Source organism: Psittacula echo, assembly GCF_963264785.1.
Source record: "Psittacula echo genome assembly, chromosome: 2".
NCBI classification, from domain to species: Eukaryota; Metazoa; Chordata; class Aves; order Psittaciformes; family Psittacidae; genus Psittacula; species Psittacula echo.
Window position 1 is genome coordinate 7,984,208 of NC_137737.1, and position 13,862 is coordinate 7,998,069.

Below are 13,862 nucleotides of genomic sequence, written 5' to 3' on the forward strand. Positions count from 1 at the left end.
GAAACACAGGAGGTTCGCTTTGGACATCAGGAAACCGTTTTTTACTGTGAGGGTGACTGCGCACTGGCACAGGTTGCCCAGGGAGGCTGTGGAGTATCTTTGGTGATATTCAAAAGCCGTGTGGACGCTGTCTCGGGCAACTGGCTCTAGGTGTCTCTGCCTGAGCAGGGGTATTGGACTAAAAGACCTCCAGAGGTCCCTGCCTATTTCAACCCTTTTGAGATACTGCAGTTCGGTGCTGTATGTGGTGAGGAAGCTGCAAACCACTCTGGTTCAACCCACCCCCAAGTGTCAGGCTATTTTATGTGCAGGAACTGTCTCCTCCATTGTCTACACTGTGCTAAAAAAGAAAAATAAAGATTATCCAGTCTGTCGAAGGAAAATCAGATTGGACAGTGTAAGATCTACCCTAAGAAACATGTCTGATGATTAAAAACTACAGGAGTATAACTGCATGTGCTAACACGTCGGATCCTACAGGGGTTAGATGTAATACAAGCTTATAGAATTATAGAATAGTTAGGGTTGGAAAGGACCTTGAGATCATCTAGTTCCAACCCCCCTGCCACGGGCAGGGACACCCCACACTAAACCATGTCACCCAAGGCCTCATCCAACCTGGCCTTGAACACTACCAAGGATGGAGCATTCACAGCCTCCCTGGGTAACCCATTCCAGTGCCTCACCACCCTCTCAGTAAACAATTTCTTCCTTATATCCAACCTAAACTTCCCCTGTTTAAGTTTTAACCCGTTACCCCTTGTCCTGTCACTACAGTCCCTGATGAAGAGTCCCTCCCCAGCATCCTTTTAGGCCCCCTTCAGATATCATGGGATTACAGAACAATTAAAGGAATAATTACTATAAGATGCTGGCTGGACATACCCATGACTTGGGTGACAGAAAAAACCTTCAACTCTACCAAAACTGGGGTAGTTCTAGGGAAACAAGTGAAAAGCCAGGTCCCTAGAAAATATGTCAGAAGAAAAGAGGCATGGAAACATCGCTTTAACGCTCCAGCTTTATGCAGCAGTTGAATGGGAAGTTTGAGGACTGTAGCTTGTGTTTAAATTCTTAATTTGACACCTAGATCACTAATGGGGTCTGACCTAGAGCGTGAAAACTTGTGTGCATGAGCAGAGAAATAGAAGAACTATGCACTAGCAAGCTGACCTTCACCAACTTTGAAATATTCTGCCTGGAAATGATTCCACAGCAGAGCTTTCTAAAGTTTTCATGTGGAAGAATCTGATTTTGTAGCGTTTGCATTTTGCATCGAAGTGTTACTGCCAACGTATTGTGATTTGGAGAACTTGCAGATTTGCGATATTATTTTTCCCCATCTTTAATCATTCAGATGATTAAATAAAACAATTAAAAGAAAGTAAAGGTGAACAGCATCAGATATTATTCACCCACCTTATCTGAACAGCATTTGTTTTGGTTCAGCAGCATCCTGTGTGGGTACCTCATATTGTTGTGTCCTTAACATTGAAACTCTTCACAGACCCCTTTCCATTTACTGTCTCTCTTCCCCTTACACAGTATTTCAACTACACCCAGTAGGTGAAATGCCCTTCTAAAATTCCAGTATTTGAAATGGATCAACCTGCTCTTTGAATAGAATTTCAAAAGCTATTTAGCATCAAGGAGAACTTTTTTTAACCTAAGGAGTTTTCTGCATACATTTATGGAAATGAGTACAAGTTATTATGCCTGTCATAATACAAAGCAATTCAGCTGGTATTATTTTCATAAATATTTAAGAGCTGGCACACCTACAGTGCAGGCTAGATGTATTCTCCTAGAGTCATTAAAAAAGGGAAAAGATATGTGATCTTCATCTAGATAAACCCGGTTAAAATAGAAGTGAAGATGAGACACTTGGGCTTTCTTTTGAGTTAGCAGGTTAAACTCTATTTTAGAGATAACTAGAATAAAACCCTCCAGTGTATTTTCTTTACTGCCTTCTTAACGTAATTTGACTAGATCAGCTCAGTCACTTCTAGTCTGAGACAAGTTTTTCTCCCACAGTGTAAACACAGTTTACATGAGAATATGTAATACCACATCTCCCAGGAGACTACAACCAAGATGTAGTCTTGGATATGGCTTTGATCAGCCTGACCTAGTGAAAGATGTTCCTACCTGTGGTAGGGGAATAAACGATCTTCGAAGGTTCCTTTCAACACAAAATATTCTATGATTTTGTGATTCTATGTTCCAGCTGATGATTCTCATCTTGATCATCATGAAGACAATATCAGATTCAGTACTCTGTATACAAGGGTGAGAACCACAACAGGCATATTGAACACCAAGGCAGAATTGCGTGGGGAGAACAAATTGCTCCAAAAGGATTTCGTGTTCTATGTGCCCAGAAATAGTGTTCAGTAATAGAACTTGCTAATTCTTTTTTCTTGTTCTTGTAAACTTCATCTGGCCAGACTCATTGTAAAATAGATTTTTTCCTGAGACAAGAATGGAGAATGTGAGCTGAGGAGCTTTTCAGTGAACTTTTTAGGTGTCTCTTTTTCTTGGACACCCAACTCCATATGGCCTTGGCTACAAACTGAAAAACTCTTAAATCACAAACATATAACAAGTAAATAAGAGGAACAAAGTCCTTTTTATGTTCTTCCTGCTTGGGAATCACTGCTGTCTCCTGTAGAGAACTAGAATAATCTGTTGGGAGCTTTTGCCAGAGGAACAACCTTAGATATATTTGATGTGGTTGCTAAATGGTATTGTGCTTATCATTTGTGAATCACTGGAGCTTGCTTCTGTTTCTTGTAGCTGGGTTTTGGGTCTAAAGGGGTATTTTAATGGCCCTCAGTGCACTTGGTATTTAAGCAGTATGATAGATCCCCAAAGTGAAGATTTGAAAGTCTAAGCAAAATTCAAGCATAGGATTTTCAGAAGTGATCTCGTCTAGCCTCTGCCTGCTCCTCCTCAGCACTCACCAAGACTACCATTTCCAATCAGCAAAACTGTTACTTGGAATATATACTAATATTGCTTATCTTCACCTTAAACTCTAATCCATTTACATCTTCCTATATCCAGTTAATCAATACTACTTTGCAAAAGAAAGATCCTTTGCTGTTGACATAACTGAAAAGCAGATACAAGCCTTTTATTTTATCTTAGATGCTGGCTGTTCCACTTGAGATTGACATCTGAGAAGCTTCTGAACTGAGAGACTGTCAGTACCAGTTCAATCACCACATGGACAGCAAGAGTTGTGCTGAAAAGAATGTGCTGAATTTGTTATTTGGGGCTGTTCAGCCTGGAGAAGAGAAGCTGCATGGAGACCTCAGAGCAGCCTCCAGTGTCTGAAGGGGGCTACAAGGATGCTGGAGAGGAACTCTTCACAGGGACTGTGGCAATAGGACAAGCGATGATGGGTTCAAACTGAAAGAGGAGAAGTTCAGGTTAGATGTAAGGAAGAAGTTCCTCCCTGTGAAGGTGACGAGGCGCTGGCACAGTTTGCCCAAAGAAGTGGTAAATGCTCCATCCCTGGCAGTGTTCAAGGCCAGGTTGGGCAGAGCCTTGGGCGATATGGTCCAGTTTGAGGTGTCCCTGGCCATGGCAGGGGGCTGGAACGGGAGCAAATGAGTAAAGCAAACCCAACTATTTTAGTGCGTATTATCTAAAGCAACTGAGTTTTAAAAAGGCATTTCTTTGCAGGAAAAAAATAGATGGAAATTAGCAGACAGAAATCACAATTGAGTGCGTTGAGTTTTCACTGAATTGAAGCTGGTGGAAACCAGGCGGGGCCCCAGTGGTATCAGTTTGCTTTTCTTTGCAGGATGTTGTCCTACAAAATAATACAGTGTAGAGGAAAAAAAAAGAATAGAAAAGATAAAAATCAGCAACATGCTGTTTGTGTTACAGCTGGTAAAACAATGCTCCAGAGCTTAATGGCAGGAGACAGGGTCTATAAATCTTGTCACATGTAATGAAAAGCAAGAATATAGAGATGTGAGCAAACGGTTAGAGTAGGCTTAGGTCATACATACTTTAATATACTTTAAATAATGTTATCTAAATGTTCCAACAATATTTCCAGCTGAAGTTGCCCATTATCAGTTTGCAACAGCTAATACATGTCTAGAGGGATACTCAGTTAAAACACTGGGTTTGTATTAAAAAAAAAGGAAGAAAAAGGTATTTCAGATAACCTTCCTTTCTTTTTTCTGTGTCTGTCTGCACTGTTTAGAGTCAAGTACTGATGTAAGATGGATGAAAAACATGGGCTAGAATGACTGAGTAAGCAAGGTTTGCCATACAAACTCAAACAAATAATATCTTGAGTCTGCAACTCAAGTCCGGTGTTCAGTTCTGGACCCCTCACTACAGGAGAGACATTGAGGTGCTGGAGCGGGGCCAGAGAAGGGCACCAGAGCTGGTGCAGGGCCTGGAGCACAGTGTGATGGGGAACAGCTGAGGGACCTGGGGGGTTCAGTCTGGAGAAGAGAAGGCTCAGGGGGGACCTGATCGCTCCCTACAACTGCCTGACAGGAGGATGGAGTGAGGTGGGCTTAGTCCCTTCTCCCAAGTAACAAGTGGTAGGATGAGAAGTAATTCTATGATTCTAATAAATTCTACTTTCATTGCAGTCAATTGCTGTGTGACTGAGGCAAGAAAGGTTTAGAGAATAGGGTCTTTTTCATGCACCGAAAAAAAGGAACTACAGGAAACTGAAATAAGAGTAGCAGTATCACTACTTTGCACTTCATTCTTATAATTGAAGAATTTCTTCTTATAATTGCCATGATCTTGCACTTGGAATTTCTTCCTCAGAAACTTTCCTTAGGAAAGCATTGCCAAACTGGAAAATATCTGAAATTCTTATGAGAATACAGTGTTGAAAAGTAAACCAATCTCCTGCCATTATGGATAAATGAAGACATTGCAAGGAGCAGTGATTTCCCAACAGCACCTGGAAAACATGTGACTAAAAGAAATCCTGCAATCCTGTGCCCCAAGTCATCTGGTACAGGGAAAGTTTTTATTTCATTTATACTTAAAGCTCTGGATTTCTATTATTTCAGATGCATCCATACATTTGCTAGAAGCACTGATCTAAGAAACTATGCTTATAGGTAGGGCAACACAGCAAAAGGGGCACAGGTCGGACGTATCACAGACAAGTAGAATAATATGCAATGTGATTTATGCTGCTTTTACTGTGTGCTTTCACAAATGTACTATAAGCTCTTCAGCGAAAGGCAGGAAAAATTAGAGTCCATTAATCTTTGGACACTTGTTTGAATCTAATATAATGTCAATTCTTCAAATGCACTCATGGATATTTACTGCCAGCAATAAAGAGATTGTTTAGCATCTCTTTTTGTATGTACATAGAGTTACATGGCAACTATCACAGGGATGTGTCCATCCCTATTACTCTACTTCACCTCCGAAACTTCAGACTCTCTTCAAAACAGCAGCTTTTCTTCCTTTGGAACAAATCTCATGATGCTGTTATCTGTATTGGATGTTTCATATATTTAGAAGCTGACATATGGGTGGAATTATTCTTTATTAATTTCTCAGGATAGAAAAGATTGACAGCTTTCATATTCATGTCTGCTGGCAAAGACAACAAAGAGATCAGAATATATTCCCTTCTAGAAGTTTTTTCCTTCTCTACATATGATGCTTTTTAAGACCAACACTGTTCAGCAATCCCCAGAGACTTTTTTCTTCTGTCTTCCTTTCCTCCCCTCTGCTGCACACATTGGTTGGTGAATAGAGAATGAAGTATTCCACAAGGATGCCAGACAGGGACTCTTCATCAGGGACTGTAGTTACAAGACAAGGAGTAATGGGTTCAAACTTAAGCAGGGGAGACTTAGCTTAGATATAAGGCAGAAGTTCTCCCCTGTGAGGGTGGGGAGGCGCTGGCACAGGGTGGCCAAAGAAGTTGTGGCTGCCCTATCTCTGGCAGTGTTCAAGGCCAGGTTGGATGGCGCTTGGAGCAACCTGGTCTAGTGGAGTCTCCCTGCCCATGGCGGGGGTTGGAACTGGATGAGCTGCCCCATCCCTGGCAGTGTTCTAGGCCAGGGAACAACAGCTGGAGTGTTGTGCTGGTCTTGTTGAAGACTGTGAGAGTTCTGCCATATGCCAAGATGCCATGAGTCTTCTTTAGACCCAGTCTGTCTTCCTTAGAAACTTCCCTTAAGATGCTAAGGCCAAACCAGAAAAAAGGTCTGAATTGGCTGACATGCCAACATGTAGTGAACTGGCCAAATGAAACTTCATTAAACCTGAATCTCAAATGTGTTAAGCTTGAATCTGTTTGACAAAGAAGCAACATTACGATCAGAAGCAAGCTTTGCTGTCAGAAGAAAATCAATAGACTAGCCCACACTACTGAAAGTAACTTGCCAAGCTGCAGCTCCTAGGGTTACAACACAGACAGGAAAAATTATATGGCAATGGCCATTTTGACTCACTAACATGACTACATAATTCATGCATTGGCAATGGCTGGCACATATCCATGTTAAAAATCTTGCACAGCCAATCTTTTATAGTTTCTAAAGTGAATCAATAAAAGTGAAATACTTTCAGAAGGTTATGATCTCCATAGTTCTAATAGTTTATCTTGGAGGAAAGCAAGCAAATGGACCTTTAAATTGAGCCAGTGACATCAAGGAGGAACCAAGTGATTGCAGCTTGAATTTGGATGTCAAAATCAAAACTGCTGTTTCTCTCTTGGTTTGCATTAGTAAAACCTGACACTTCTGAATTATAAAAGGGTTCTCCTATTTTGCCCACCTAATCTCATCAGAGCAGAGGTACACATCTTGTCTCACATCTGGGGTAGTCAAATACAGTTGGAAACAACAGAAGACTGCTTAAGATTTCAATTAACTGCCCACTGACATAACTACAGGTGTTGATGGTGTCCCTAACGACATGGAATTACGCCAATTCATCTGGTGATGCAGAGCTGACCACTAAGTTGGAAAAGACCGAAAAATACCCTATAGCTCATCTCTAAAAAGGATGATCAGAAAATCACGAGGCAACAAAGGCCAAAAAGTTATGAGTTCTTTAGCGATGGTAACTGACGGCCTCCTTCCACAACAGAGTCACAGCAGCTTCCTCTTCTTTCAGCATCATATGAGCTGAAGAGCATTTAATTTCCTATCCCTTGTGGTGGTGAGACATACAAAATTCCTTCAGGAAACTCCATGACTTTGGGAGACAGTGCAGCCAGCATTCAAAATAAATACATAAATAAACAAAGTCTGGGAGTTGCAGTTGCACCACAGATTTTCTCTATATCCTTATGTTTGGGGTTTGTTTAGTTAAAATTCTCTCTGTGTTCAGAGTATGGATAATTTCTTGGGGGGATGTATCTATAGCCTCACATACACAGGTTGTGCCTATGCTGTTTTCTTCTTGCATGCTGTACACAGAGCTGTAAACACAGGAATTCTGTTCACAGCCTATCTGGGAACGCCTGCAGACATCTGAGGACTATATCTGCTTAGGCTGCAGGGTTGCTGCTTGTAGAACTTGGAAGAGAATTACTGCAAAGCAATTTGAGCTCAGGCATCCCCAAGTCCAGCAAAAGCTGGATGCAGGCTGAGTAACCAAAGGTGGGAGACTTCTCTGGTCGTGGAAGAGAGAACTTCCAATCAGTATATTACTTATCTTCCTTACGCCTAGCTTTCAAAAGCTTTCCTGTTTGCTCCATTATCCTCTCTAAAAGTATTCCTTTAATTTTTCTCAAGCAACTCTTTTGATCCCTGCCTCCTCAATACCCCCAGTTATATTGCTGTTTGTTCTGCATTATGATCCAGCAACAGAATTTTGTTAGAGTATTTATCAGCATTACTATTAGTGGTTATTTTGTAAATGTCCCAATTTGTTTGAAGTTTTATTTTGTCCTGGACATAAGGCTACATTCCTGCTTTATTTCTAAGGACATAAACAACTTGCCTCTTGTTGTCAAATAGAACAGATGTCATTTGCCCACACACTGATTAGCAGCAGTCATTATATTCTGCAGAATCAAAGGCACTATACATAAGATCTCTTTGCCCTTGGGCTTTATTCTTCTCAGCACAGGTACAGGTTAGGAGGTTGTTTCCTTGGAGAGGGGTATATGTATTTTAGTGTGAGGTGTCCCTGCCCATGGCAGGGGGTTGGAACTGGATGATCTTAAGGTCCGTTCCAACCCTAACTATACTATGATTCTATGAATCTATGATTCTATGTGTGTGCTTGATTTTGCTTTACCTGTGAGCATTACAACTTTGCATTTCTTGATGAGTACCACATGACGACTTACAGCATCAAGGCTACTGAGCAGAGCGAGGAACCTAAACTAAAACGGAACCTGTAACAAACAGCATGCTGCTATTGACAGGATAGTGTGCACCTTGATTGTAGACAACGGAAATCAATGTGGCCATTGAATCAAATGTGGAATTTGGTCCTGTCTCTACCAAGGTCAGAGTTTCCAGAGTGGAAGCTACACCAGCTCAGTTAACTCAAACACAGTCAGGAGGAGTCAAAAGTATGCATCTGAGAACACTGGAAGCACCAAGAAGCCAGATCTGTCAGCAGCCAGCAAATTCCTTCCTCCAGCAGTCAGCTTGGCCACACTCTGGTTAAGCTTCAGAAACCCTCTGTTCACACTCGACATGCCTGGAGTGAGCTTAGGGCTGGTCCTTATGGCATTTTTCATTTACCAAAGAAAAAGAAAACATTGGTCTTGACAATCAACAAAAGTACTAGGAAAGGTTTTAATCTTATTTGCTAGTTAAGATACCATATCTACCTTATTTCTTCAGATACATGCTACTTAAGATAATAGTCTATCACATAGAAAATGTAGAGCAGTGCACCCGAAGTGTAAGTTTCATCATACAAAAATTGCTCTGTCTCCCGACAAGAGCCAGAGAGACAGTACTGTTCCTGGATCAAACCCAGTAAAAAATGATGTATGAGACAGGATAGGGAATCCCACTCTTTCTCACACTATCTTTGGAGAGTTAGAAAATCAAACAAAAAAAGTAAGGGGCGCATTTCACTTCCAGATTAACAGTGATGGAAGAAATATTCAGCCAAACTCAAGGGAATAAAACCCAACGATGAGGATGATTCGCAATGAAAGTGTGGTTAGGGCACAGAGTCAGAACAGTGAGAGAAAGCCTGGCTCCCAGTTTGGGAAAGGGAAGACGAAAAAGTTTAGGGATAGGCTGTTAAAAAGTATGAGATGTTTTGGTAGTCAGCACACAATGTCATGCATAAACCACACAGAAGCTGTAAACGTTGGCCAGAACAGAAGCCCAGACAACTTCTGTGTGGCTGAAAACCTCCCCACAAGTGTCATTTACTGCCAAAGGCTCCCTCAGCACATATTGCCCAGCCCTTAAAAGCAGACTTTTCACCACACCTCAGCTGAGTCTCCACTGTAGAATCATAGAATAATGGAATGGGTTGGGTTGGAAAGGACCTTAAGATCATCCAGTTTCAACCCTCCTGCCATGGGCAGGGACACCTCACACTCAACCATGTCTCCCAAGGCTCTGTCCAACCTGGCCTTGAACAATACCAAGGATGGAGCATTCACCACTTCTTTGGGCAATCTGTGCCAGGGCCTCACCACCCTCCCAGGGAAAGAACTTCTTCCTTATATCTAATCTGAACTTCTCGTTTCAGTTTTCAGACTCCTTCTCTAATGCTCAAAATTTGGAGCACTACATGGCATGTTCCTGTCAGTCTGGAGTTACACCTGGTGCAGGCCAACCCACAGAATCTTTGAGCAAAAATCAGTCCCTCAACACTCCACCCATTCCCACTGGATACAGGTCTCGCATCCTTGTATTCAGTATATGCTTCAGTAGAGGGAAAACCCAGCCAGTCTAGTTCATCGACAGTACTAATCTACTGTGACAGCAGAAGCCAAGCAGACACTGGCAATACCTATTCATTCAGAAAACACTCAGAAAGAGGTTAAGAAAAGGAGAGAGGAAGAGAATTTGAGAAGGGAAATTCTATATAGCATAACATTAAGTACTTATCTTCCTCTTTTTTTGCACAGTCTAGTCAATAGAGTTGACATATCACTAAAATATGGTTTCCTTTGAATACTAAACACCTTTCTCTCAACCTTTGGCCTCGAAAACAGGGTTCATTATACACAAAGAATAAAGACCGGCACCTGCATGATGCATTCCAGCATGCCTGTTTGGTGCAGGGACAAGTGTCCTTAGTGACTGCCATGAAGGAATCTGCTGAAACCCACCAGTACTACTGCATTAACCCTTGATTAGCAGCTGCCTTTTACAGGCTGGCTACACATGGGTTCTTTGGATCAGTGCTGTCTGCTAATAAAATGCATCTACAAGCCATCTGCTTAAAAACCACGGATTACGGAGAGTTCCAGGAAACACTGGATCAAATGCTGTCTGCTTCTCCCTGATTAATATGCATTAAAGCTGAAATAACAAAAAAATAGGCAGAAAGTTGGTTTTGCTGACTCCATTGGATTAACAGGGGAACAGCAAGCACAAACCCTGCTCTTTTCTATACTCTGCCATGCAGCATGGACAGTTTAGCAGGGAAAAAGAGCACAAACTTTGAATGCCAGCTATTTCTGGCTGCTGGAGTAAGTTTGAACTGTTAATGTTATCTAAAACAAAGCCCTGTATTTCTTTCAATTTATGGAGAAGACTAAGATAATATAACCCAGAAAACAGGAGCCTCAAGAGAGTCAAAGATGTGATCCCCTCTTTACTGTACACAAACCTACACTGAGCTTTTGCACATGCACAAAGCATGCCACAGATGCTCTTGTTTGACAGCGTGATGTGGAATGAAGGCAAAGACCTGAACAAAACCTGATAAATGATAAAGATATGCAAAGACTGTGCGTGTATCAAAACTTTCCTACTCGCAATACCACAGATAGTCTGCTATGTGAGGCACAGAAATAGATGTGCAAATGGTAGCTGAACGGGACAAAAATTATCACTAATTTATAAGGGCTGTAGCTAGTTGTCACTATTACTATACACTATTACTACCATTATACACTGTAACTATTCCATTTGCCACCCTGCACGCTATTTGGCGCTTTCTTTTGACCCAATTTTAAATTCATCAGAATGTGCTTGCTTAATACTTAGGTTGGGGGTGTTTTGAGGATGGCTCTGGAAACAAGGCTGCTGAATTCACTGTGCCATTCATCTGCCCATGTGGCCACAGTCTGTAGCAATTCTGGATCATTCAAGCATTTTCAACTTCGGGTTAAAAGGCTCAAAGGCCATTGACTTTCTGTAGGTTCCTGTAAACATGCTCCCTGACGGCAAGAGAGGCAGCTTGTTTAAAAGGTTTGGCTGAGGAAAAGAAATCCTCAATATAAACTCATATTTTAGAAGGCATTAAAGAATATACAAAAGAGAGACAAAACTCGGGTAAGCATGCACACCTTCTCAGGTGCACAAGCTTCATGAGAATAATAGCAGAGCTACTCCAGACCTTGTAGCATCTCCGTGCCCTCCTCTGGACTCGCTCCAACAGCTCCACTCCTTCCTGTGCTGGGAGCCCCAGAGCTGAATGCAAGGATGCCACAAAGATGATCATAGGGCTGAAACACCTATGGAGCCAGGCTGAGAGAGCTGGGGTGGTTCAGCCTGGAGAAGAGAAGGCTCCTTAAGAGGAGACCTTAGAGCAGCTCCAGTGCCTAAAGAGGCTACAAGAAACCTGGAGAGGGGCTTTGGACAAGGGCCTGTAGGGACAGGACAAGGGGGAATGGCTTTAACCTGCCAGAGGGGAGACTGAGATGAGCTCTTAGGCAGAAGCTCTTCCCTGTGAGGGTGCTGAGGCACTGGCACAGGGTGCCCAGAGAAGCTGTGGCTGCCTCATCCCTGGCAGTGTTCAAGACCAGGCTGGAAGGGGCTTGGAGCAACCTGATCTAGTGGAAGGTGTCCCTGCCTGTGAGAGGGGGCTGGAACTGGATGAACTTGAAGGTCCTTTCCAACCCAAACCACTCTGGGATTATATGTTGCTGATTGCAGCTACAGTCTGTTCCCTTATTTCTTCATCAAATGACTCCCATACCTGCTTTTCCACTCCTTTGCTTAAACTGGTGACAAGCTGTAATTCATTGCATTGTTTGTGTGCCCTTCTTTAGCATACTTACAGCAGTGGCTCTTTTCCAGTCAGAATTTACCAATTATTTTGAGATTTATGGAAGTGTTAAAGTACTGCCTCCCAAGGCCACAAAGCTGCTCAGCCAAGTTGCACGGAAGTCTGAGGCACAAGCTACACATCATTCCCAAAGGCCCATCTTGGAGAGGCATCTTGTCTCTTCCCGGGATAGGCATTTTGTCTCTTCTTGAATTACAGATGCATCAGAACAATGTATGTCACCCTTACAGGACAAAATACATCATCCTGCTCTTTTCAAAGAGATGTTTTCTTCATCACTGGACCAAGGCTGATGAAGAAATTTCTACTTCGATAGTACATCAAATAAATAATCCCCCCAAATAATGATGAACTGTTTATGGCAGTACAATCAGTGCTGTCAATTATTAATTTTTCTCCTCTGCCTCCAATCTTCACACTCCCTTATCAAAACTGCCTCCACAACATTCCCATTCTTAGAAAAGGCTTCTACCTTGATCCGTTCATAGAAGCTGCTCCCCAATCGCTTCGTGTTCTTGGCAGGTTATTCCGTCTGCCTCTGATCCAGACTAAAATGCTTCATCTCCTGGCAGGATATTCTGAAAGGGTCTGGTGTTTCAGGCAAGCACTGCCAAACTTAGCACGAACTCTCCAACCCTCTCAGTCAACCTTTCACAGGAGGGGGCTGAGCTCAAGAAAAACACATTGTTAACGCTGACTAAAGTACAACGGGTTGCAACTCAGCACGGAACTTTGCACAGCACTAACTGTAGGGTACCAATGGGAAAACATTCTCCGTGTGTTTTCTTGTGCTTTAAGAGCATACTGCCACATATGTGTAAGAGCACAGTCTGTTCCTGAAGGCAGTTGTTCCTTAAATTTTTGTCCAAATTTACTCCACCACTCCTAGTACTGAATTAAAAGAAAATATCCATGCACAGAAAAGTGCACAGTAACTGATTTCTGATTGCCTTCATAGAATCATAGAATGGTTTGGGTTGAAAAGGGCCTTAAGATCATCCACTTCCAAACCCCTGCCATGGCCAGGAACACCTCACACTAGACCATGTCACCCAAGGCTCTGTCCAACCTGGCCTTGAGCACTGCGAGGGATGGGGCAGCCACAGCTTCTCTGGGCACCCTGTGCCAGCGCCTCAGCACCCTCACAGGGAAGAACTTCTGCCTTAGATCTAACCTGAACTTCCCCTGTTTCAGTTTGACCCCATCACCCCTTGTCCTATCACTACAGTCCCTGATGAAGAGTCTTTCTCCAGCGTCTTCTCCAAAGCCCAGCTCTTGCTTTTTTGGTACAGGAAGAAAAGTCTGATATATTTTCTGCAACAGAAAACATGAGGAACTTGGCTGTAACTGTCTGTTGCTTGCAGCAACCTTTCTTTTTAAGGAGTCTCTTAAAATGTAAATTTCTGTGACACTGGTTACCTACTCAAGTTGAACATATGAAGGTCAGCTATTTTGTTGCACAGCCCAGCACACTTAATGCATCGTCTCGAAAAAGACCCCAGAGAAAAACCAACATGAATATTTTTCTTCCTGTACATTCTTCCTTTAGTTCCTAGGTGTGGTAAAATTGAGATGTGAATCAAACACTGCAAATTCACCTCTGTCTGTAGCACAGGAAATATAGCAATCTTCTTATTTTCTAGCTCAACCCACAACCAGTCACAGAAATTAAAGATGGA